General features: G+C 41.8%; 1 long non-coding RNA gene across 1 annotated transcript in view; it reads left to right on the plus strand.

Annotated features, from left to right (window-relative positions):
- The window catches only part of LOC148016768 (uncharacterized), a 37,520-nt gene extending 12,423 nt beyond the window's left edge, over nt 1-25,097 (plus strand). The window contains exon 4 of the long non-coding RNA XR_015688079.1: nt 24,818-25,097. This is a non-coding gene — a long non-coding RNA (uncharacterized LOC148016768). The remainder of the gene's footprint in view (nt 1-24,817) is intronic.
- Nucleotides 25,098-25,737: the final 640 nt, after the last annotated feature.

Consider the following 25,737-nt stretch of genomic DNA (forward strand, 5'->3'; position numbering starts at 1 on the left):
AAGTTACCTCTATACTCTGCAAGTCAGTGAAGGCAGATAAGTCTGCAAACTCTCGGTCACGCACTCCAGAAGACAAGTTTCGCAAGTCGACACTAATCAAGTACTGCAAGTCCTGCAAGTCAGCTAAGTTCAGCAAGTTCACAACCCTGCAAGTCTGTTAAGTCTGCAACTCTGCAAGTCAGACTAAATCAGAACTGACTAACGCTCGAAACTCCTAGAAGACTTGTTCGTTTGCAAAAACTCTGAACTGGAAAGTTGTTCGCAGCAAGCTGTTCTACCTATCTGCAAGTTCGTTGAAGTACTTTCAGCAAACGGAGACAGAAATATTTCAGAATTTCTGAAAATTGAAGAAGAAATACCCAAAATACATAGCCTTGTAACCCCAAATTTGAGCTACGCTCATCCCGCTAACTGATTTTGAGTGAGAAAGGTTTGTTGAGTTTTACAGGATGACTACCCCACACATGGATGATCCTATGACTGAAGACGACCTACCCGAGCCTACCATGGAGCAAAAGCTGGATCTTATCATGCTGCAATTGGACGAAGAGCGAAGAGCTAGGCAAGCCTTGCAAGCGCAATTGACAAAGCTACAAGGAGCGTCCACTGATAAAGAAGAACCTCAAGCTGAAGATTTGATACGCCGTACCATCGACGCCACTCTTGAAGCACAAACCATTCGCAAGGAATCCAAGATAAGTAAACGAAGTTTCAAGTTTCGCACTTTCAATGGCATAAGAGAAGGAAAGACTGTTTTATCATTCATTAGCCAGTTTGATGACTATTTCCATGAGGAAACTTATCCTGAGAAAGATAAAATCAAGTGTGTTACTAATCATCTGATAGATAGAGCATCACTTTGGTGGACTGTCGTCCGCAAGAGTATAGAATGTCCTGCTACATGGGAAGATTTCAAGAAGAAGTTTATGCAAAATTTTCTTCCACCGCAATTTCATGAGAAGGCAATCAAGCAATGGGATTTACTCCAACAACGCGACCGTGAGCCTATTCCACAGTATACAGAGCGTTTTTGGAATGCACTTTTACAGCTACGCATGCTTGAAGACGTCTCCTAAGCCTATCCAACAAGCAAATCCAAATATACCCAGACTCCCAGCCATTGCAAATAATGTGACCAAAGCCAAGCCCATCGTATGTTACAAGTGTCACCAGCCAGGCCATCTCGCAGCAAATTGTCATTCAAAGAAGCCATCAGCACATATCAACTACCTTGGAGCTATGGACGAAGACGAGCATGAGGATATGCTAGACTTCACTGAAGAAGAAGATGATCCTACTACTACTACTTCCGACACTTTACCAGGTATGCCTACTTTACATTCATTGTTGACTATGAAATGTATGGTGCATGGAAAAGAAAGAACTGTATTGCATGATGACGGTAGTACGCATGATTTTATTTCAGCAAAATTGGTAAAGGAATTGAAATTGCATACAGTACCTACGCACTATCGTATAAAAGCTGCATTTTTAGGCACTAGGTACAATGGCACACAAGAAGTTCAAAATTTAGAAATTCAAATTGGTCCATATATTGAAAGAAGAAATTTCTTAGTTGTCCCATTACAGTCTAGCGACATTATTCTAGGAATGCCATGGAGACACCAACATAATCCCAATATAGATTATTCCACACACACAATGAATATAAATTTTCAAGGAAAATCTATTACATTATTTGGTATGCATGCATCTCATATTTTTCCACTGCTTTCGCATACTCAAGCAAAACGTGCACTACGCAAGAATACTAAATCATATCTCATTTGGGTGAATGAATTGCACGCAAAAGAAACTCATATGCACCCTAAACATAAGGAATTTCTTGCATATTTTAAGGACTGTTTCGCAGAAGACCTACCACCAGGTTTACCTCCATCACGTCTAGAAGACCATAAGATTGACCTAATACCTGGCACACAACCACCTTGCAAAGCCCCATATAGGCACAATCAAATAGAGCAAAAAGAAATCCAGACTCAAGTAGAAGAATTACTAAATAGACGTTTAATTCGACCTAGCAGTTCCCCATTCGGTGCACCTGTGCTCTTAGTCAAGAAAAAGAATAATACTTATCGGATGTGTATTGACTACCGAGCATTAAACAAGATCACTGTAAAGAATAGGTATCCTATACCTAGAGTTGACGACCTTATGGACAAACTGCAAGGATCTTCTATATTTAGTAAAATTGACCTTAAATCTGGATATCATCAGGTGAGGCTAGATAGATCCGACATATTTAAGACTGCATTCAGGACACAGTTTGGCCATTACGAATTCTTAGTTATGCCATTCGGATTAACTAATGCACCTGCTACTTTCAGTAGAATGATGAACCGTATTTTTCTAAAATATCAGTATTGTGTGATTGTTTTCTTTGATGATATTTTAGTATTCAGTCAAAGTGAAAAAGAGCATTATGAGCATTTATCATTAGTTTTTCAATTACTGAAAGAAAATCAATTGTTTGCAAACCCTGACAAGAGTGAATTCTTTAAGACAGAAATAGAATATCTAGGTCATATTGTATCAAAAGAAGGAATAAAAGTTGATCCTAAGAAAATTGACGCAATATTGCATTGGCCTGTTCCTAAAAATGTACATGAATTACGCTCATTCCTTGGTCTTGCTAGTTTCTATAGGAAGTTTGTACGTAATTTCTCATTACTTGCTTTACCACTGACCAAACTTCTTAAGAAAGGCATTGTTTATCAATGGACTGAAAACCAGCAGAAATCCTTTGATTTACTTAAACGTGCATTGACCAATGCCCCTGTCCTACAATTGCCTGACTTTAATAGACCATTCTTTCTAGTTGTGACCGATGCTAGCGGATCAGGAATAGGAGCCGTGCTAATGCAAGATAACCATCCAATAGCATATTCTAGTTCTAAGCTGAAACCCTCTGAGCTCAAATATTCCACCTATGACAAGGAACTCTTAGCAGTTGTACAAGCATTAAAACAATGGAAGCATTATTTAATGGGTTCAGAATTCATGATAAAGACCGACCAGCAAAGCATTAGACATCTACTTAGCCAACCCCAAATTTTTGACCGTCATATCAAATGGGCTTCATTCATTCAAAGTTTCCATCCTATCATTCAATACCAACCTGGAAAAGAAAATGTAGTTGCTGATGCATTGAGTAGAAGACTTGCAATTCATAATATTTCTATCATATCTTTTGATTCTTTAATTGCTATGAAAGACACATATCACCAAGATATTACTTTTCATTCTGATTGGCAAAAATTAGTTCAAAATAATTTCATTCCTGTTGATTCATTGTCATATAATGATGGATTCATGTTCTTTGAAAAGAGACTGTGTGTTACTACTCCATTCCGATCTTTTGTTTTAAATGAAATTCATTGTCCCCCATATCAAGGTCATAGAGGTATCATTTCTACATTACGCATGTTAACTGAAGATTTTTATTGGCCGCATATGGATGCAGATGTGTCTAATTTTGTTTCTGAATGTCTGATTTGTCAAAGAATAAAGAGACATCATGGTAAACAGTATGGATTATTAATGCCTTTATCTATTCCATCTAAACCTTGGGAACATGTATCTATGGATTTCATTACTGGCTTACCAAATACTAAATCTAACCATGACATGATTTGGACAATTGTAGATAGATTTAATAAGCAAGCATATTTCATTGCATATAAGAAAACTTTAACAGCATCACAAGCAGCACAGTTATTTTTGAAAACTGTTTTTACTAACCATGGATTGCCGAAAGTGATTATTTCAGATAGAGATTCTAGATTTTGTAATAATTTCTTGATTACACTGTTTGCAAATCTAGGCACAAAGATTGATTTCTCATCTGCATTTCATCCAGAAACAAATGGACAAACAGAAGCCACAAATAGCACTATTCTAGATCTTTTACGTGCATACACTATCTCTAAACCTCAAACATGGGATACTCATTTGCATTTATTACAGTTTGCTTACAATAATACCCCGCACACATCTACAAAGAAAGCACCTTTTGAAGTTATTTATGGATATAGATTATCTACACCTGTTGCATCTTTGTCTAATAGAATACAAAGTGCCGATGATATTGCTGTTATGCATAACACTATTTTTGATGAGGTAAAGGATATGATTGCTAAAGCCCAACAATCATATACCAAACAAGCCAACAAGAAAAGACAAGCCATGAATTTCAAAGTTGATGATTATGTTTGGCTTAGAATAGAGAAACGTAGACTGCAAAGTGTGGATAGACATCCAGTTGTCAAATTAGCCCCTAGATTCTACGGACCATTTAGAATCATTCATAAGATTAATGACAATGCATTCAAGTTAGAACTGCCATCACATTGGAAAATTCATAATACCTTTCATATTAGTTTATTGAGACCATTTAGAGGACAATTACCTATCCACCCTGTCTATGAAAACCCACCTTTACTAGAAGAAGAGACTGAAATCCTTGAACCAGAAGCCATCATAGACACTGATTACATGACCACTAGAACTGGCCGAAGGTACTCTAGATATCTAGTAAAATTTAAGAACCATCCTGTAGAGGAAGCACAATGGATGCACGCTAGAGACTTAAATGCTTTCCCCACTCTGTTAGCTCCACATTGAGCTAATAGCAATTGAGGTCAATTGCTATCCCACCCCGGGGGTATGATGCCAGGAGGCATATTCCACGGTGGATTCCGTGAGGTTTTATGGTGGATTCCGTAAACTTAGATGACCGGGGCTCATACACAAAGAGGATTCTTTGTGCGAGAAGTTGATGGGGACGCCTATCCTTTTCGGGCGTTTCATTAATTTAGTGTGTACATGGGTGATTCCATAGCGGGTGATTCCGCAAAATGCATATTAAATTAATAAACGTTTATGAGTTTAGAGTGCGCACTCGTAATAAATTAAGGTTAGGATTTATTTCTAACCAGTTGATTTATTTATGTAGCTGAAGACTGCTAGGTATTCACTTTTGTCGGTTTAATTGTGTTATTTTACTAACGATTGTGAATGCTTCAGTTGATGTGTAGAGATAGCAGCAGTGGCGGAGGAAAGCATTGGAGTCTAGCGGGTTTTCGACCTTTCGACTATATTTTGATAGGCGCCACACCTATATTTTGATTATGTCTATAGAGACATCGACTATTTATTATTATTTTGTATGCGCTTATGCGCCTGGATATGTTATTTTTATTTGGACATTGAGATTGGGCGTGCCAGACTCTTTGGGCACCGTCCATTAGCTTTATTTTCCTATTTTTGGTAGAAAGCAAACTCAAAAGCTAAAAGCTTGTATATTTTTGTAATTGGGCTATTTTTGAGCAAAAAGATTGAAAATATATATTAAATACATGCTTTGTGAAGCGCTCACACAAGGCATGGGGGAGATTCAACCCAATTTGTCTCTTGTCTCATGTCGTGCTTGTTTTTACATTGGTCTTTGTGCTAAAAAGTAGAGTGCTTTGTTCTTGGGGACCTTTGGGAATTCACTACGAGAGCTACCTGCGACCGATCTGCGCACCAATGTAACTGCATTGTCTCTATACTATCTCTGCTCTGTCTCTGCGACTGTCATGTAGTAGGGAGAACAATACATCCATGCTTCTATTTCACTGTCAGAGGTGATTTCAGAAGTTAATTCTAGTTGAGGCAGGAGGTATTCACCCATGGACAAGGATTTTGCTTCTCTTGGCAGTTGGCTTACAGTGCCCACTGTTAGGGACTGTGTCTTTGTTTTCTTAGGAAATATTTGCTTAACAGCTTCTTCATCTCCTGATGTACCATCCGATACCTCGTTAGAGGACTTCAATGGATGTGGATCCATTGCCTTTTTGTGATCCATACAGCTTTAACACCGCTTTGTTGGGTCCTCTACCTAGGGTTAGGGTTCCTTTGAACCAGTCCGTCCTGGCTCTTGCTTCAAAAATCCAAGGTCTTCCCAACAGCAGAGGGTATGAGGTCCCATAAGAATTTGGTTTGACTACCAAATATGTCAGCCAATAATCTCTTCCTGCAAGGGTTGTTTTTACGTATGGGAGGATGCCCAACGGTTTGACTCTGCTTTGGTTTGCCAATCTGATAAGCCATTGTGTAGGTTGAATTCCTTGCAACCCTAAATCCTTCATTGTCACATCCGTCATTATGTTTACTGATGAGCCTCCATCAATCAATGCATCTGAAATAAAGCATTCTTCTATCCATACCCTAATCTCTGGGGTTCTAGGATCTAGAAAGGAATTAGCCACATCTACTTCCTTTACAGGCTCCGGGGCCTTATTGGTCTTGGTCGTTATTGAAGGAGCGATCCTTAGTCCATGTCTTCTTGTCAAGATGCTTTTGAATCTCTTTCGGCAGCTGGGAGACAGCATCAGCAACTGCCGAAATGTTAAGTTTGGTTTAAAAGTGTCTAGGTCTTTGACCAAGTCATAATCTTTGACAGAATCCATAGGCTTCTCCAGCCGGCTAGGAAATGGGACTACACCCATTTTCGTCTTTCCTTTTTCTTCTAATAATTGCAACATCGGCACTTCTTCCGTTTCTGGAAGTGCTTCTGTATCTTCTATCTCCTAGGCCTCTGGTCCTGTCTCTAGGACTGTCTCTGTAACTCTCTGTGGAATTGTAGTGCTCTATACTGCACTGTTCTGTTTTGTACTGCTCTGTCCCTGTAGGTTCAACTTCACAGTCTTGGCAGAAGAGTTATTTTCATTCTAAACCACTGGTTCCTTCTTTTTCGTGCTCGTAACAACGGCAACTTCCAACTCTACCAAATTAGAAGCAGGCTCTTGTACCTTCTATTGGCTATCAGTGGCATTGGCCTTTACAGGGGCTGGGCTGGGACAGTCCTTTGCAGTGTGGCCTTCACCTTTGCATCGGCTGCATAAGGGCTTGTAATCCACAGATCGTCTAGGGTTTGGACAATTTGGGGAGATATGTCCCTTTTCTCCACATCTGTAACATTCCACCTCTGATCTCTGACCACCGCCAGACTGTCGTCCTCTGTAACTTTGAGAGGGAAACCTCCTCATACCAAAATTAGGACCAAATTTCCTAGGCTTTGGTCCAATATCCTATGTTGTCATTTTAGATTCTAGCAAGTTGAATTTTGCATTTTCATCCTTGTGTCTTCGTTCATGCATCTCTTTCAGAGAGCAAATATCCTCTGTATGGTTCTTCCACAAATAGTAGAAACAGAAGGCCCCAGGAATGGTTGGTTTTCGGGTACATTCAGTCGTCGCTAAATGTCCCACTTAATGACACTTTCCACACCCTGTATTAGAGCACATCACATCTCTTCCAGCTCCCATAGGAGTGGATATATTGGCGATATTCACCTTCAGCATCTGTAGCTATTCTGTAATCACATCCAGAAGCTCTTTCTTGATACTTGCAACTAAGTTGGATAAGTAGCCCTTTAGATTTTCACCTCCTGAAGTACTTGTAGTAGGGTTTTGGAAAGCGTTTGTAATTATTGCATAAACTGATTGGGTCGATCCAGAAGGTCCTCTGTTCTGATTCTGATTCAGAGCTCCTATTAAGACTTGAGGTTGTTGATTCCAGTTGGCAGGGTTCCACTGTTGTTGAGTCGCCATTGGAGGAATTGTTTGAGGCCACTATTGTTGTGGTTGAACCATCATTTGAGGCACTGTCGTCTGTGGTGACCACACTGGATTAGTGCATTATACTCCGGCACTGTTTGCATTTGGGGATAGGGGTAGGGAACTGTCCCTAGGACTGCATTTGGTGGGTATACCATTCCTGGCATGGGAGGAGGTAAGACTCCCCTTCCTGGAGTCATTGACAGCCTTGCTTCAACTTCGTCATACAATCGTGCACCTTCCAGTGCAGCCTGCAGATTGACTGGTCTTCTCAATTCTACGAACTTGCAAACTTCTGGTTGTAGGCCCTTGAGAAACACTCCTTTTTGGATTCCTTTGTCCAAATGATGGTTAGTCCATCTCTTCAGGATGGATTCCATTCACAAGACATAAGCTTCTACTCTTTCTCTAGAGGACTGACTTAGGTTCATGAACTCCTCTCGCATTCGCTCTTCAAAACCTTCACGCCTGAATTTAGTGAGGAAAGCTAGTCCCATGTGCCAAAAGTTCCTACTGCTTGTCTCTCATACCACTAAAACGCCGCGCCCTTGAAAGTAGCGGGGAATATTCCTAACCAATGCTTAGGGGTTCTGGCATTGTTAGCCACACATGCTACCATAAATTTTGCTACATGAAGATCAGGGTCTTCATTATACTCTCCCTTAAAAACTGGCAATGGGACTACATTTGTTGGCTTGTCATCAATATTTCCAGGACAAATCTGACTAGGAAGGGGACCTTGAGTCGCCATGGGGACTTTTGTAAAGAGTGCTTTTAAGGCGTCAAAGGAGGCTTTTGCTGGGAGCTCGTTCTCAGTTTTGATTTTTGCCTTCTCTCTTCTCACGTACCTCTGGACTCGTTCTAACGGTTGCCTCTTTATTGCGTTATTCATCAAGGGGTTGGCTTCAACCAGTTGGTCTGGACTCAACAGGATAGTATCAGAGAGGGCTTCAGTCTCTGATGGATTCTCTGGCCAACATCTCCTCTACTTCCTTCTTTTCAACTTCTCTGAATTCAGCTTTCAAACCACTACAGAGGGGAAGATATTCTATTCTGAAAGTATCAAAACTCATTCTTCTTAGGATCGTTTTTGCGTCATTATAATAATGCCAGCTTCTGAGGGTTTCAATAGTGTATGTTGTGAAAAACACTCTGTCTACCAACTTCCAGTGGGTTGCTAATTGAACAAATAGAAGATTGTCAGTGCACCAAGCATCCCATGTATCTTGCTACTGAGCATCTATGAACAAATTCCAACTCTTTTCCTTCTTGTCTTCGTGAACCTCCACAGACCAAGACTCCTGAAGCTTCTTCACAATCTCCCACTTGATGATGTCTGGAAACTTCTCAATGAATGCAAAATCTTCCATGGATGGTCATTCTCTCTGTTTGTGCTCTTCACTTTGTTCCCAAATAGTTTGCCACCAAGATGCAAGTTTCTACTGCTTCAACAGGAAGAGGAAACAGTCCACCACATAGAGCATGCATCATGATGGTGATATGTTTCCGCCATTGTGGGATGAAATTCTTGTGGAAAGTGGCTTTGATAATGAGAAATTCCAACTCTTCAGTGGAAGAATGAACTTTGCAAACATCCATTGAATTCTCCTCTTCTTGGTAATGCCATTTTCTTCATTTTCAGCCTTTTTTGGTGCTTGTTGATGGCAAGATTCCTCGGCTGCGTACCAAAAACATGGAGCCCCAAGAGGAACACCAAGGAAAAGGGAATTCTCTTGAAAGAAAATCTATCTTGTAACATCAACAAGCTTTTATTTCATTCTTTTGATCATCAAAACAAAGAAAACAACAATTCTTCACGCAACATCATAGTAGATTTCTCCCATGGATTTGATAGAATCAACCATAATCTTCAACATCTTCATAAAATTCTTCAATAGAACAAGGAACATAGAAGAATACACAATCTTTTAATGAAAATAAATCACATATTATTCATCTTCAATGTCTTCATAGTTCTCTCTTTCAATCTCTCATATACAGTTGCACTATTTTGATAGAATTGACTATCTCTGACTCTCTCTCTCTCTCTCTCTCTCTCTCAATAGTACATCATATCCTCACTACGATTCTCTCATAATAACCCTCAATAATCCTTCTTAGGTCATGGATGCACCTCCCAAGAGGTATGTGTGATATGAAGAGTCACCAGAGCCACTACACTGTCTTTTCACAACTCACTACTGTCACTGTCACTTAGTCTTCTCTTTAGTCTTCAGCAGCTGCTTCTTCCACTTGTTTTAGCTCTTTTGAACTTAGATTCATCCTTTCCAAAGGTTAGAAAACTTTTCCAAAGTCACACATACATTCTACAAAACACTTATAGAAGGTCTACAGAACAGTTACAGTACAGTACCAAAACATCTACAGTACAGTTACAGTACAGAGACAGAGCAGAGACAGAGGCTCTATAGAGGGTCTACAAAGAGTTATAGAAGGTCATTAGAACCTCATAACTCATACTTAAATCATTCCAAACTATCAAAAACTATTCAATAAGCTTTCAAAAGATCTCAATCTTCATTAATCATCAATCTATGCTTCATATAGAAGACAACCAAAACAAAACAGAAGCTATACAGAAGGTATACAGAACCAATCAGAAGCTCAACAGAACATCATAGAACCTCATATCTCCACTGAAAATCATCATGAATTTCCAAAACATAATCAATATCATCCAAAAAACTCTCAAATACTTCCATTAACAACCATACATCATTCTAAATCCATCAAAAATTAATCATTCAGTCCTCAAAAACAACAAAAATCACTCAAAAATTCAATCTTTTTCCACTCTCAACAGGCACTTTAGCGGAGACACGACAGCCCGCAAGGTGCTACAGTCTCAACTGTGGCGGCCCACGCTTTTTTGTGATGCAGTACTATTTGTCAAGCATTGTGACGAGTGTCAGTGGACAAAGGTCCCGATTCACAAGGATCAAATGGAGATTACCCCAATCATTACATGACAACCCTTCAAAAAATGGGGGATCGACTTCATAGGACCCATAAGTCCTGTGGCACAGTATTCGCAGGCCAAATATATCATTGTGGCCATAGACTACCTAACAAAATGGGCAGAAGAAAGAGCGACACAAAAGAATGATGCTAGAATGAGTGCAAGTTCTTATGGGAGTAGGTAATATCACAATTTGGTTGCCCCATCAAACTAGTCATTGACCAGGGCACACACTTCATTAATGAAGTGATAGTGCATCTTCTATCCACCTTTCTAATTATCCATCGAAAATCCTCTTCATACTACCCTCAGGAAAACAGGCAGGCAGAATCCACAAATAAGATCCTTGTAAACATCCTGACCAAAGTAGTCTCTGCTTTGCACAGTGAGACTGGGATAACAAGCTGATGGCAGCCTTGTGGGCTTACCGTATAGCTTATAAAATGATTGTTAGCCAGACTCCCTTTAGGCTGACCAATGGGACTGAGGAAATTCTACCAATAGAGTTCTTCATTCCTAGCCTAAGAATAGTACTTCAAAAATGATGGGAAGGGAAGGAAGCATGGATGCAACTCCTGGTTGAACTTGAACGCCTCTCGGAAACTCGCCTTCTAGCCACTCATGCGCTCATATGCGAGAAGGTACGATGCAAGAGCTAGTTTGACAAGCATTCCAAGTAGCGCGACTTTGAACAGGGTGACTTAGTGCTCCTGTACTCAGTTAAAGGACACAAGCAGAAAATGAAGTTTAGAGGTCTTGGGCCTTTCAAAGTTCGTGCAATCAGCCAAATTAACAATGTTGAACTCGAGACTCTAGATGGAGAGGACATATGCTTCTTCAATGGCAGTCGCATTAAGAACTACTACCCTCCCATGCATCTGTTGCATGAGCCACCAATGTTAGAACCCCCTGTCAAAGTACAAGTCTCCATAATCATGAAAATTGATGATGAGGATGAGGAAGCCGTAGAACCTGCATACCTCCACATCACAGTCATTGCCAAGCAAACATGTGCTTTCAATGCCTTGATTGACGAAGGAGTAGACTTCAATGTCTTAACTCACGATCATTGGACCCAACTTGGTAAACCACCACTACAGCCCACTAATGCCAAATTAAGCCTATATGGGGGCCGCTCATATGCACTTCTCGGCAAGTGCAGGGCCGCTATTGCTATCGAGTCTGAGTCTGTATCAATGATCTTTTATGTGTTGCCAAACACTAAAGACGCAGGCACTGAGTCACTGATAGGGAAAACCTTCAAGAAGCAAACTCACTGCAATGTCGATTATGAGTCGTAGTGCATCCACCTCGCCATAGGTAACGTATGCATTGTTATAGCCTTTAGCAAGGGCTATGCGACCTCATCAAAGTCCACAAGGTCACCGGTAGAAATACTCATAGCCAAGTCTATGGAGGGGGTTAGTGCTCGGCCACCATCCACCAAATCTCACGAGCCACCCCTCTCACAACAGCAAAAGCTAAGGCCCAACAACCTAAGTTTCAATGGAGGCCTAAACAACCACAATCGCCACCTAACTAGGAGTAGACACTCACATCCTCATAATACAAGAAACTCTAAACCTAGGAGGCCGAGATGCAGTTACAGAAATCAAAGCATGAGCAAGCCAAGATGGGTTCCTAAAGCCCTCTTGCATGCACAAGACTACTATGAGGGAAATGCATGGATATGGATCCCTAAGGCTCGAATAGCCCAAGGCATTATTCACACACTGCCCTCAAGCTTGATCACCTCGAGCCCCATAGAACCTTAGAACCAGAAGCTGCAGCGCTTCTAGGACTTGCCTCCTACAAGCTCACCCACGCATAAGCCCAAAAGAGTTGAGCAAGCTTATCGGCCCAAACCACAAATGCCTTTACACACTTCAACCCCTGCTAGTGCTGATAAGACTTGCCAAACCCAATCCGAGTATAGCAGCCCATCCGTACTAGCTACTACTCCGATGCTCATCCACGAGGCTCAACCACTGCTTCATGGGCAACTGCCACCATCTACCGCCAAACCTTCTAGCCCCATCAAACCCCAGTCACCTATAGGCCTTAAACCCTCCTATGAGAGGAAATCATGCTTAACTCTAGCCGCAAACCTAGCCAAAGACATAGGGGATGATGTTATTGCTTGTCTAAGAACGTTCATGTCACTGGCTCTAAGTTATGACCGCTTGGACTTAGGCATGTTGCAAGAGCCTTTAGCAACTGAAGTTCACACGATGCCTTGTTCCTGGGAAACATTCAAATTTGCATTTGTCAAAACACTCCACTCAGCTGCTGCTGAGTTGCTATGCACTAAGATATCAAGAGAACAAGCCATCAAACAATGCCTCATTACGTCCTACGATAAGCACGTGACTTCTTCCATCTCACTGGCAAAGAAGTCGAGGAGTTGAAAGCGCTAGCTGACACCGACTCCCCATTTTTACAAAACCGGTGCACTCTGCGATTGCAATGGGAACTCAAAGGATGTCAAATCATGACCAACACTGAGCAGTGCCACACAATCAAGACATCAGATTATGACCTAACCTATATCACACCCACCTCATATAGAGTGTTAACCACTCTTTGTGTGGCTGACCCATGGAAGAGCACGTCAAAGGACACCCATATCTTGATCGTCTCCTGACCGAAGAAGAGCTACACATCACTAGCCGTGTCAATCCCCGCAATTTCCTAACGGATGTTCTCACTTACATCACACATGTAAGTACCCGACCCTTCGATCTGGACCGCAAGGCTCAACTAGAGTATAACCCGGAATTCTATACTTGGCTCATGCGCAAGTAACCCTTATATCTGAATGCTGAATGCCCTTGACCTCCTAACCTTCAATCCTAGGAAGGATTCTTCTCACTCTGGAAGGGGAGGGGGTAAGGTGAATCCAATTAAAACCAATCAAGATCAAGCAAACGCATAAACACATAAGAAATTGGTGATATAGGAGGAATGTCACAAAAGCTTTGAAATAAAAGGTAAAAAGTTTGAAGGGAAGAATCTATGTTGGATCTTAATGCTTTCATTCAACAAACATAAAGTCTTTCTTTTCAGAAAATTATTATTTTTAAAAGCACTAATGGGAATTATGGTTCATGACAGGAATGAAAGATGTCGCAACAAGACCGTGCCCACTTACTCCCCTTCACGGAAGAGGAGAGGACCCAGTATGGCATCTTCTTGGCAAGATGTGCCTACAACCAACTGAAATTTCAAACCATCCATAACATTGAGGAAGTAGTGGCCAAGGAGGAAGTAGCCAAGAGGGTTGTCGAGTAGTGTAACCTTGCTAAGTACCTCAAGAAGTTTGCACAAGAGCCTGACCACACAAAATGTGTGGAATTCCTCAAAACTTACAACCCAGATCAGGAATGTGGAACTGTAACAGTGGGAAGGGGGAAGAAAGCCAAATAGGTACAGGTACCTTTGAACCCAGCCTTGGTGGAGAAGGCACTGGGGTTAGAGCCTTGGTGGAGAAGAAGCAGAAAAGAGACGTTTATGCCATGCTTAAGATGAAGAGGGAAGAGGTGCTGACCAACGACGGCATCAACATTCACAATATCCCTAATGCTAAAGCCTGCATGTAGGAAAAACTGGTACACTCACTATTCTCCAGCCAGCGCTACAATTTCCTCATGCACCGGATCAGCGTTCCTGCGCTGGAGAACGTGGCAACTCGCACCTTTGATGAGGTTGACTGGAATGGCTATGTGTGCAAGACCATAAACCAGGCAGCAAAAGCACTAGCCTTGGGGAGCAAGCCATTAAGCGGAGAGTCCCTAGCCTCCAAAAGCACTGAGAGGAAAAAATCCTCATCCAAATCCTCCTTCATCGGCTATGGAAGTATTTTGACTGTGCTCATCCAAGAGGCAATAAAAGAGGCACAGGATGTAGAGGAAGGAGAAGGAGAAACATGAAGAAGGGGGAGAACAGAAGGAACAGTCAAGCAAAAAGCAAGCAAAGAAACCTAAGAAGAGGACGACACAAAAGAAGAAGCAGGATGAAGGTTGCAAAAAGGAGGAGGACTTAGAGAGAGCAAAAAGGGAATCCCTCAAAGAGGCGGAAGTGAGGGAGAAGAAGAAGAAACAGGAAGAGAGGAATCCCTCAATGAGGCGGAAGAGAGGACTTAGAGAGAGAAAAAAGGGAATCCCTCAAAGAGGCGAAAGAGAGGGAGAAGAAGAAGAAACATGAAGTAGAAAGTTGAAGGAAGAAGCCAAGAAAGCCAAGAAGGTGTCAAAATAGGAGGCCGAAGAGAGAAAGAATAAAGAAAAAGAAAAAGCTGATAAATTGGAGGAAGAATCTAGGAAAGCAGAAGAAGAGAGGGAGAGAAGGGCTGTTGAGGAAGAGGAGGAGTTGAGAAGGAAGGAGGAGGAAGACATGGCCGAAGCCACACGTCACTCTATAGAGCAACAAAGCATGGTAGATGACCCAGGAGCTCTGAGCCCACCCAGGGGGAGAAGGGGCTAGGCTCAAGCACTCAGGTGGCGGAGATCATATCGCTAGCCATCACTAAAGGCAAGGGTAAAGCCCCCATCCATCCTATCCCAACCCTCTTGGTGCCTACCACCGAAGCAGCCACCCTCACCCCAAGTATCCCCACTAGTACCGATGTCTCAAACTTTGTGGATTGGATGCAATATTTTATCAATAAAGAATTAGCCCAAGGGAAAAGTATGGAAACCACGACCATGGGGCAGAAGAGGCCGGCCACAGACGTCGAATCTACAGAAGATCCAAAATGCCAGAAAGTGGAGGCCTCAACCACTCCGATCCACACGACGATGACACCACCAGCTAACTATGACGAATACATTGCTGAATTGCTCTCTCAACTAGAGAAAGCTAAAGAGGAGAGGAAGATAGCTATGGCCGAGTTAGCTGCAAAAAAAGATTCGGTAGCTTCTTTTCAGCTTGCAAAGACCCGACAGATAGACATGCAACAAAAGGAGATCTTTGATCTCAAATAGGACAGCTGAAGGTTAAGGATGACAGGGAGGAAAGTTAGAGCCAGTGTGGCTGGAATATGGGAATCGGGAGTTGGTAAAAATGCAGAGGGAGTATAAACTCTTTATCATGCAACATGAAGAGCTAACTACAAGGACTGATTAGATTGAGCAAGGCATGGAGGATTTTTTCGCTAAAGAAGAGGAAAAGAAGCAAGAGGAAGAAAAACATCACAAGGAGATGGAGACCATGACTGAGAAGCTGAACTTAGAAAGAAAAGAGCAGGAAAGAATGAGCAAAGAATTGAAAGACCAGGAGCAAAGACTCATAGCTTTGGTGGAAAGGCAAGGGGAAGGCATGGAGGAAATGAAGAAGAGAGCCGAAGAATGGGCAGGACAGAATGAACAGACGATGAAGACCTTTGCACGTCGCTTAGCTCTTGTGGAAAAAGAGAAAATCCTCACAGAGAGCAAAGCAGAGGCCGCCCAAGTAACCTTCAACACTCAACAAAAAGCCTTCTTGAATACACTAATGGATACCACCCACTCAAAGGAAGGGGAGTCCCTCGAGGTGGCAAAGAAGAAACTAAGCATAGTCGGTACAGGGCCCTGCAAGCAGGACTGCACATGCCACCCCAACCTGATGTTGTGGGGCTGAGCCTTGATGATCAACGAAAGTACTTATTGATGATTGGCCTAACCCCCCAGGAGGTCGATGCACTAGGCTTTGAAGAGGAAACACAGCAAGTAGACCGACAGAGGAATGAAGCTGAACTCCAATTTGATATGGGCAGATTTAAAGAAGAGGTGATCCCACAACCCCCCTCGCCACATTCCCAAGAGCAGCCACCATCAATTGACAGATTTGTAGAAAGACAAGCTGCCCTCAGAGAAAGGAGAAAGAAACTAGTGGAAAAAACCAGGAAACAAATGAGAGCCAAGCCACTTGTGCAACCATCCACACCCCTACCACCATGCCTAGATGACCTCCCAGCCGGTTTCCACACTAAATTAATAGTTTGGGAGCGATAGGAAAGGGACAAAAAACCCTTCTCCTTTAGCTTCCTTCTGCCCAACATCCTGAGAGAGTGATGCCACTTAAAGTAGTGGAGAAAGTGATTGCGATTGGAAGCCGAGTAGGCTAGCAATGGTTGGAAGAGAGAGAAAAGAATCCCACTCTCTGGGGAATCGAAGAGGCAAAATTTTGGGAGAATAACGTCTTTGAAGTGCCACATTCTGTACAAGGCTATAACTGCCAATCCATGTGGAGAAGACAGTGTGCGACATTCTTTACAAGGCTATAACTGCCAGCCCATGTGGAGGAGATGGTGTGCGACATTAGCATGCTCACCTGGATGGCCTTTTGCAACACCTTACCCTATGAGAGGAATAACCCTACATTTATGGCGTACCCTCGTAGGATAGGAGTGGATTTTGACGCTACCCTCCATGGATGCTATGACTTCCCCATTATCTATAATCCTAACTGTGCCTCTTTTGAACAAGCTCTCACCTTCACCTTTGAAAGCCTAGACGTTTTCATGACTTGCTTTCTTGTCGACTTTTCCTCTTGCCCCAATCGAGCCTTCATAACCACGGGTAACTACCTTAGGCTTCTTAAACTCTTACTGAAGCAGAACCCTACCCCATAAGAACGTGGCCTCCCACCCCTCTTTTTTGATCCTAACGCCATCGATAGTAGTGGCACCATGATGCACTTGATGATGAGAGCTAGCCTTCTACCTTATTTTTACCTAGCTCTTCTTGAAGATATGAATGATAGCTAGTTCACCTGATATAACCACCCCTTCCTCTCCACTACTTCACTCCATGTTCGCATGAGTCTCAAGAGATACATGCAGCGCTAGCAGTTTTTGAGAAAATCTATCCGGCCCCCTTCTCCATCTCACTGTGACGATGAAAGTTAGAAATTGGTTGTCATCCTGGCTTAATAAAAATTATTTTTTAAAAAGAGAAAAATAAAAAGAAAAGAAAAGAAAAATAAAAGAATGAAAGGAAGGCAAGAAAACGCATCACAAAAAGAAAAAGACATGGAAAGAAAGACTCACATGAAGACACAACCAGGATCACCCAGGACACGATCACTGCACCTAGGGGTCCTCAAGTTAGGCGTGTCAGGTAGCTTCGGTCAGCCAACTCCACTCTTAACCCCCTAGCCCCTTTTTGACCCCCCACTTCACGCTTAGGGCACATCAAGGGCAGGACATACCTAGGGAGGTAACACTTGCCTATGGTTAGACATGTCACCCTACGCTACACACACCGCACCTCCGTACCGCACGAACACGGTTCTCAAGTGTGGAACATCACCTAGGCCTGCTTGTGGTTAGACCCAGCTCCCCATTCCACCAGCACGAGCACAATGCACCACACAGTAAGGTAGACAGTCCCCTTAGGTAGAGCACCGTACCTTCTCCTTTCAGGTATTACAAAATGCGCCATCCACCAACTTCAGAGGCCCCATCATCCACTTGGGCTTCTCGTCAACCATCATTGCCAAAAGCTTCCAAAGCATCTGAGTCCACATGTGGCCCTACCATCACCTGACCAACAACTTGCCAACCGCCTACACTTTCCCAACAAACAGCTAGAAGTGCCATGGGACTGGAACCCGTCTCGGAGGGTAATGTTAACCTCAATTCGAGATGATGGAAAAAGGATGGAAAAAGAGCAAAGGTGTAGAGGCGGCCCCTAAAGTGAAGCTAAGGCAAAAAGGACAATTTTAAATGAAAGGCACCTCAAAAAACTCAAAAAACTCTTGTAAAAGAGCACCAGGCTCCCTCCTGTGCCATTTGTAAAAGAATAGATAGGTATAGGCTTAGGGCATGAAGCAAGAAGAGGGAATTAGAAAAAGGGACCTTGCCACAATGGCTGGTCATGTAAAAAGGAATGGGTGCCCATGGGATTTTAGGGTTTTGTATATAAAGTTGAAAAGTGAATGAGAAGATCATTCTTTGGTGTGTGGCTAGCGAGAGTTCTCTCTTCTTCTCTTCTTCTCTTCACCTTGCTTGTGTATGCTCTTGAGTGTGAGAGTGTGAGAGTGTGAGGGAGTGAGTGAGTGTGTGGGAGTGAGGGATCAAGAGGGTGAAGCTCTTCGCCATCTCCTCTTCTCTCTTCATCTCTCTTCTCTTTTCTCGCATTTTCGGCTTTGGTGGATGGAGCTTGGAGATGGAGGAGGCTTGAGGATGCTTGAGCTAGCATCTAGGATCATGGAGCTACCGGTGTGTGCGAGAGAGGAGGCAACTCATTTTGGCATCAAGGTAAGCTCACTACACCCCGAGAGGACTGACGGTGCATCGGGCTAGGTGAGAGATAGCCATGAGAGCTCGCTTGAAATGCTTAAAACAATAAGCAGTCCATGGATCTTGGCAGTTGAGCGTGAGCTCACACTATAACTAACAATTGTGTACCACATATCAGACATAAACTAAGCCTCATTTGCATCCAACACATACTGACCATCACTGAAAATACTGAAGTAGTCCATATCTTGAAGCATCTTTGAATTTCCTATCAAGGCCTTTGACAAAGCATCCAACATATTCTCCATTTGTGGAGTATCACATCTAATATTTTTTGAAAATGCCATATTAGAGATCTTGAAAAATTTCCAAGCCCCAATCTCAAATAAATGATAAATATTTGACGATATGGTTAAATCTTGATCCATATTTGAAAGTGGGATTTGGGAAGGTAGGTTATATAGTATTTAGGGCAGTCTCCACCTTTCAGTAAAACAACAAGATTTGACCATGTGGTCAAATAATAAAGGTATTGGGGATTCCCAAAGTGTATAGAGATTTTCAATTTTCCTAATATAGTGTTTAAAGGCATATCCTCAAGCTCATGAACTATCTCAAAAATTGATAACTATATCTTGCAAATCATATGCATCTAGCGAGTCACCAATCTCCCTTTGAGTCCTTGTAACAAATAAAACATGAGATTTATAAAGCTCTTCAAATGCATTAAGAAAATCTACACATGAAATAGTTTACTCTTCCACTACAGGATCTTCCAAGGCATCCATGGCTGACTCAATATTAGATTGTAACTTATATCCTGGTTACTTTCCCTCTTGCTTCCTATATTGTTTCTGTTCCTGCCCAACCTCTTCCATAACATGCTTGAGAGGTGATGATTTGTAGATGTAGGAGGCTGATCCACTCTTCTTCTTGTCGCTTTCTTAGATTTCCCTGCATTACCTTTATCTCTCTTCCATTTCTCTTGCACAAGTACATATGTATCTTGCACTTTTTCTAATATATGCATACATTGAATATGCATTTATCAACGATTCCTAGCCAATCATGTCATGAATGTTTGGCCTTGCATGAGACATTCGACTATCAATAGCTTTCCTCTTTTTAGTTGCATGCAAAGCATGTGTCCATATTGTAGCCTTCTGACCAACTATCACTTGGCAAAAAATTCTATCCAATTGTAGATCAAAAGTAGCAGCATGTACAACTCCATCAACAGTTCGAACAACCAAGTATTCCAACAACTTTTGCATATCTCACTTTCCAAAATTCAAAGGAAGAGGGAATCTCATTTCTTGGGCATGGATCTTTCCATCTTTCCAAAAGATGAGTTTTCATACTAAGGCCTCCTGATAGCAATACAATTCTTCCTTTCATGCTACAAACTATCACACCACATACATCTTTTTCTTGGTTTAGGGACATCCCCTTTCCTCTTGTCCTTTTTCATCCAATTTGCAACCCATTCAATTAAAGATCCCATATGCCTTTAACCAATTCATGTAATACATCTTTCCTAACGGTGTGAACAACAGGTGCAACCATAGGGTTAGCCACAAAAGTATGTGGCTTGCTAGATACATCAACAACTATTTTACCCGTAACAGTGGGAAAGCTAGATATATGTAATATTTCTTCTCTTCTATGCTTTTTCACCAGTGTAGTAACAATATTCTTAACATGTCTCCACTCTCTTTTAAGCTATGTCTTTCTAGTTTGATTCTCTAACAAATCATCAAGCTTCTCTATTAGAAGCTTAGTGTAATATTTCTTTCCACCCCCCCTGTGACCCCGTGCCTTTTCCCATGGGAACTCACCCCCTTTTTCTAAATTTTTTTTCTTTTCCCTTCCCCCCCGATAGTACGTCGGGGAGAGAGGGAGAGGAGTGATGTGGAGGAAGGGGAGGGGCATGCCGCCCAGGTGGCAACGTTCAGCAGTGCCCTCCCCTTTAAAAGGCGCCCCCTCCATCATCTAGAGAGGCCCGTGCTGCAGTTTTCCCTCCCTCCTTCTGACGCGGCGGCCACCCTCCTCCTCCTCATCGGAGGACCCCCCCCCCCCCCCCCGACGGCGGATTACAACCCCCCTGTCGTCCGAGTAGCAGCCCTCCCTTGTGAACCTTGTGAAGAATGAAGAGAAGGAAGAAGAGGGGAGAGAGAGAAGAGGAAGAGGAGAAGATAAGGAGAAGAAAGGAGAAGAGAAGGAAGGGAGGGAAGAAGATAAATAGGAAAGAGAAGAGAGGGAAGAAGGAGAAGAAGAGGGAGAGAGAGTAGGAGAAGATAACGAAGGGAAGGAGAAGAGAAGAGGGAGAGGGAGAAGAAGAAGGAAAGAAGAGTGAGAGAGAGAGTAGGAGAAGAGAATGAAGGGAAGGAGAAGAGAAGGAAGGGAAGGAGAAGAGAAGAGGGAGAGGGAGAAGAAGAGAAGAAAGAGAGAAGAGTGAGAGAGAGAGTAGGAGAAGAGAAGGAAGGGAAGGAGAAGAGAAGAGTGAGAGAGAGAGAAGAAGAGAAGGAGAGAGAGTGTAGAGAGATAAGAGGGAAGGAAAAGAGGGAGAAGGAGAGAGAGTAGCAAAATAAGAGAGAAGGAAAAGAAGAGAAGGAGAGAGAGAGAGTAGAGAAAAGGAGAAGAAGAGAAGGAGAGGGAGAGAGAGTAGGAGAGTAGGAGAAGAAGAAGAAGAGAGTGGGAGGGTAGAAGAAGAAGAGAGAGAAAGAAAGAAGGAGAGGAGAAAAAGAAGAAGAAGAGAGAGAAAGAGAGTAACCACCACAAGTCACCCAACAAACCCCGTCCAACGGTCTTTCCCAACCAAACATATCTACCTGAACCGAACTGCCCAATCTCCGTGAGGCCAATGGCTCCCAAGAAGAAATTCGTGGGAAGGGTAGGCGTCCAAGCCACCGATAATGCTGGAGGGATGAGCAAAACGACCAACGCAACACATACGAATCAAGCCCAAGTTTACACATATGAAATAATAGGCTTTTTACAATATTTCACATAAAATAATAGGCTTCCACCCAATCTAGTACATGAACGATCATCTAGGATTCATGGTTCGCGCCCGTGATTACAATAAACACATGAAATGATAGCTCCCGTTTTTAGCATGCAAATGCACAAATACATGGAAATTTAGGCTTTGATAAACTTAAGCCACACAAATACATGCATATTAGGATTAAAAAGTCATCAACTAAATGTGAAGGGAGTTAAGGATCATAGATTGTGTCAGTTTATTAAATGATCCTTGTGCACGGGAGATGAGTTGGATGGCAAAATTCTGCATAGCATCGCACTAAGAGAGGATGGAAAGAATGTATAACAAGCCTTGCAATATATTTAATGTGTTTTAAAGATTACTAAGTATGTTAAAATATGTGCAAAGAATCGAGGATTCAAAACTTGGAACCCTAGGATAAAACCCAAGGGAAAGAGAGATTCAAAAGAAGTTGAGTGATTAAACACACGTGCTTGTGAGTTGTTTTTAATGATCTTGTCTTAGATTATTGAAGTGGATACCCTCCTATTTTAAGCTAGGCTAGTAAGCCAAATCTAAATGAATGTTGATCAAGGCTTATGCTTGGTTGTTTTGAAAAGGATATTTCTAAGTGAATTGGCTGGTTTCCTTGGTAAGAGGAGATCCTACTAAGGACAAGTGGTTTATAAGCAAAGAGATTGCTTGATGTAGAAAATGATATTTTCTTGATTGGAAATGATAGGCTCGTTTTTCCTTAGTTGTGATGGATTCATAAAAGGATTAATTAAGGAAGGATGGCGCTAGCTACCCCCCGCGAACCGCCAAACCCTAACCAAGGGGGTTGTGAATCCGCGAGGGGAATGTGGACCGAACCCACCGCGCGAGGTCTCTCCGTGGAAATTACTTGGCGTAGGAGGATGCTTAGGGGCCAATGGGGGCTTTGGCCATAAATCCCAATGCCTCCGGGCCCTACACAAGTGTTCTACATGACTCGAGATGGGATATCGAGGTCTTGATACTAGCTATAAGGTGGAATCTTGGAAGGATAAACCTTCGAGTTTTATTGTCGGAAGTCGGAAGGATTTTTCTGCGGAGGCAGAAAGGAGCACTTAACTCTTCTGTATAGATAGGAGACACACATTAATCCGAAGATAAGTTAAGGTAGTGTTTGATCTTGTTTTAACCTGTCTTCATGTCTGTGGCCTAAATTACGTAAAGGAACCTGTGATTAATGGGCTAATTAAGGAAGTTGCTTTTATGTATCAAGCATAACGTGGTAGGTAATTAGATAACTAAAACAACCCTCGAGGGAAGCGTGGTGGATGTGACCAATGGGTCTATCCTATGGAAGGGTGGTCTCAGTTAGCTGAGAGCTTTCCTCAAAGGAGATGTTAATAGGAAATGTTAAGAAAAAGTTGGTCTATGACCTTAGACAATGTTGACTAGGAACCGAGACTTCAGGTCGATCCTAGTGGGAATGGCCGGATTAGTTCCGTTGCGGGGCAGACTCGAGAGACCCTAGTTGGCAAACCCCGTGTCATTCCTTGGGAGTGTCGGGCGGCGTCTTCTAGATATGTCTCTCGATGGACTGCTAAGACGTGTCCCGTGACTTGAGGAGCGGGCATGTTACACTTAGGATCTACCATTGTAGAAATAAGTCAATTTCTGACTTGCAAGAGCTTGCTATTCTGCAAGATCTAAGTGCTCAAACCCACTTTCAAATTCTCTTAATAACTCTATAGCCATAAGACTCTTTTTAGGTTATAAAATGCACTCCTGGAAAGTCTTTCAGGTAATCAAACTGGTGTCTTCAATGTAAAATTCTTCCTTAAGTGTCTTCTTGAAAGCTACCTAGTTAGCATCCTACATGTACAATTCAGTAACTCGGGCTTTTAATTAATGTATAGTGACCCTTATATAAAATACTAGTTCCCTACAACTTGAGCTACCCCAAAGAAATCCACCTCTTGAGCATAGGTACATACACAAATATTCAGATACATTCCTGCCATTAATTGAATGCTAAAATGGACGCAAACCTGAAAGCATGCATGAGGGTGTGTGGCAACATGTAACAAAAAGTCATGGATGACATGGATAGAAAGCAAAAAGATATGTATGAAAAAGTGCAGGAGAAATTCAAGAAAGAACTAAATGCTACTGTAGAAACAAATGGAAAATCATGCTCTAATAGTTGGGACAATGCAAAATATAAAGAAATCGAGGCTCACTTGCAAATGGATATGATAAATAACTTGAACATGGCAAGGGAGGCTTGGAAAGCAGATATGGATGCATTGAAAGCTAATACAAATGCATGCATAACAGCCAAGGACATGAAGATTGCTGAACTCAAAAGGTAGTTAGAGTCATGTAATAATGAATTAGGGATATACAAGTCAATGGTGGATGCACAAATAACAATGTTAGATGGATCAGAATTAAAGAAAGAGGTGGAAAGTTTAAAAAAAGACATGTACACATGGGTGAATGTGGTAGAGGGAGTGTTGAGTATGGAAATGATTGGTTTTTGGGCTGATTTTTTGTTGTTTTTGTTGCTGAATGGTTGTTTTTGGTGGTTGATTGTTTGAGTTTGAAGATGTTTTGAAGTGTTTGGAGTGGTTTGAGTATGTTTGAAAGGGTTTATGTTGGTTTTTGATAAAATATGTTGTTCTGAAGAGTTCTATAATTCTCTCTGTATGGTTCTGTAAGGCCTGATTTTCTTCTGTTTTGTTTTGTTTTGGTTCTGTTTTGGTAGTAGAGATGGTTGAATGGATGTTTTGAGAGATGATTGAAATGTGTTAAAAGGTTTATGAGAGATTGAATTGGTTTTGTTTTGGTTTTTATGATTTTTATGGGTTCTGTTAATCTTCTGTAAAGTTCTGTAGCTTCTGTGCTTCTGTAGCTCTGTAGTCCTGTTGCTCTGTTGTTCTGTGGTTCTGTTCTGTTTGTTTCTGTTGAGTGTTATGATGGATGTATGGATGTTTTGGGAGGTGTTCTTTTCTTAGGAAAAGGATGAATGGAAGCTCTATTCAAGTCAAAATAAGTGAAGAAGCACCTGAAGATTTACAGAAGGTTACAGAAGGACAGTGATAGAAGCCAGATCTCACAGGACACTATGAAGTTTCTGGTGCCCCTTCACATCTAACATACCTTTTGGGAGGTGTATCCACGACCTAATAAGGATTATTGTGAGTGATTATTGAGTATTGTAGTGAGGATATGATGTATTATTGATGGAGAGAGAGAGAGAGAGTCAGAGATAGTCAATTCTATCAAAACAGTGTAATTGTATATGAGAGATTGAGAAAGAGAATTATGAAGATATTGAAGATGAATAATATGTGACGTATTTCCATTCAAAGATGGTGTATTCCTTTTTGTTCTTTGTTCTTTTGATGGAGATTATGAATATTATAAAGAATATGGTTGATTCTATCAAATCCGTGGAAGAAATCTACTATGATGCTGCATGAATAATTGTTGTTTTCTTTGTTTTGATGATCAAAAGAATGAAATAAAAGCTTGTTGATGTTACAAGATAGATTTTCTTGCAAGAGAATTCCCATTTCCTTGGTGTTCCTCTTGGGGCTCCATGTTTTTGGTGCACATCCGGGGAAACTTGCCATCAACAAGTACTAGAAGAGGTTGAAAATGAAGGAAATGGCATTGCCAAGAAGAGAAGAATTCAATGGATGTTTGTAAAGTCCCTTCTTCCACTGAAGAGTTGGAATTTCTCATAATCAAAGTCACATTCCACAAGAAGTTCATCCCACAATGGCGGAAACACATCACCATCATGATGCATGCTCTATGTGGTGGATTGTTTCCTCTTCCTGTTGAAGCAGCAGAAACTTGCATCTTGGTGGCAAATTGTTTGGGAACAAACTGAAGAGCAGAAACAGAGAGAATGTCCATCCATGGAAGA

The sequence above is a fragment of the Lygodium microphyllum genome, chromosome 23 (genome assembly GCF_053477565.2).
Source record: "Lygodium microphyllum isolate KBCC chromosome 23, Lygodium_microphyllum_v1.1.10, whole genome shotgun sequence".
In the NCBI taxonomy this organism is placed as follows: Eukaryota; Viridiplantae; Streptophyta; class Polypodiopsida; order Schizaeales; family Lygodiaceae; genus Lygodium; species Lygodium microphyllum.